Below are 2,077 nucleotides of genomic sequence, written 5' to 3'. Positions count from 1 at the left end.
GCCATTCATCTAACTTCAGAATCTATCAGTCTTTAGTCATTTTTATACTACTACTGAATGCGAGAATGGAGCAGAGAAGTTTAATCATGCAAGCCATAGCTCTAAAGCCATGAGATCTCCGAACCTGGCAGGACCTGACCCCCCAACCATGCCTGTCTCAATATTTGAGAAACTTTTTCACTTGCCCACTACGAAAATGAAGGTAAGTAAAACGATCCCGAGGTTTCTTTCGGCAGCTCCATACTTAGCTGCATTGAGTGTTATATAAGTATGGTATGTTACTCTAAACCCAGCATTGCTCCTGCATGGTAAAGCACACCCGCAGTGCAGGGAAGAGGTGATCTATCCTCGGCGGCTGGAAAGAGATAACACGGGCATAAAAAAATCATTAGAACCCAAGCTGTCGGCCTTATTTTCAGGAAAGGAGAGGGGTGCTTGAAACACAAGCTTCGCCTTAGGGACACAAGTAAAGGCTCAGACTATTGTATAAACTTCATTATCATTAGTCAGCAGAGAAGGAAAAGTGTCTTGTTGAACATGACAGGTGTATACAGGGTGACATCTTCCTTTATATCCCACAAAATACACAGTGTAGACAGACAAGGCTATTTGTCAACCCTCAGATCCTAAAGATGGAACTGAATTAAAAGCAAAAACAAGAGATGAGGACACATGAGGACAACTGGTTATTAGGGCAAGAAAAAGTACCTTTATTGCCACCAATATTTAAAATTCTGAGCATGGCTCTACATTTATCGAGTTCCTCCTATGGTGCTGTTCCAGAGGGAGCAAATAAATTGTAGTGCTTAAAGGCAGTGTCCTGCCATATATATTGCTGACCTATCGGCGGGATAGGTCATCAATATCTGATTGTCAAGGGTCCAGCTCTGGGAAGAGAAGAAGGGCATGGAGTGCCGTTTCTTGGTCATTACTCTACGCGTATCAAGTACTCTCTCCATTCAAGTGAATCCTTACACTGCACAGCCAAATCTTCCGAGACAACGGGCAGTGGAATGAACAGGAAGCAGCATTCACATGGAGTGGTGCCTCCTTTAGAAACAGCGTATCAGCAGGGTGCCAGGTGTAGGACCCCTGCCGATCAGATATTGATGACCTATCCCGACAATAGGTCATCAATATATATATCAGATCAATCCCTTTAAGAGGAAGGAGCCAAGGGAAGAGGGATTCCTTCCTGATTTAATTGCACATCTCAAGTAATCTAACCCATAACTGCTGTAGTTTCATAATTTGTAACATCCATCCAGTTCAGCCTATCATCCTGCAAAGTTTATCTAGAAGAAAATGTAACGGATCCCGACTGGGTATCTCCATTGATGGATGCTCCTAGTGTTTCCCGAGGGCTCCAAGCACTCTGCTCGACGCCGTAAACACCACAGACCTCGGATGGGGTCTCGCCATCATCCACCCATGCTGGACCCAAGACCGGGCTTCAGCTTCCAGTGGGTGAAGCTCTCCTAAATCCAGAGAGCAGGAACCAGAAACAAGCTCTTACAAGAGCTTATACTCAGGGGAGTATTGTGATATAGCAATCCCCAAGACACAACAGACATTCCATGACGTACATCATGGTACAACAAGTGGTTAATGGACTAATAAACTGGACAACCTTGATTGGAGCCAAAGGTGGTTTCTTCTACGCCCACCATGACAAGTTAATTGAGCTTGATTTTCAGCATATTCTCGGCAGTCCCCTTAGCTACACGTGTAAAGACAGGGAATTAAAAGCTTCTGATTTTCCCTCTGTAAGTACAGTCACCTGCTCCGGGATACGTATTGTTTGCAGAATTACTGAGGTCATGCTGGAAAAGCTCAGGCACAATGGGACCCTTTTTGGATGGCAAACAGTAAGCAGGAGATTTGTATTACAGCACTGAGTGTGTTTGCTGTCATAGTCAGGAGGACTGGTGGCACATGCCAAGATTTTCCTCAGTCCCAAAAATGCGGGAGGCATTGAAATCTTTTTGTACCTTTGTTGTCACACATTGCAGAACAACCGTTTTTGGTTACTCTCGCCCATTTATTCTGCCTAGACCCATGCCGAATCTTTGAGATG

This window comes from Bufo gargarizans, chromosome 6 (genome assembly GCF_014858855.1).
Source record: "Bufo gargarizans isolate SCDJY-AF-19 chromosome 6, ASM1485885v1, whole genome shotgun sequence".
NCBI lineage: Eukaryota > Metazoa > Chordata > Amphibia > Anura > Bufonidae > Bufo > Bufo gargarizans.
The sequence above is the reverse complement of the archived record's forward strand: the minus strand, read 5'-3'. Positions refer to the sequence as shown.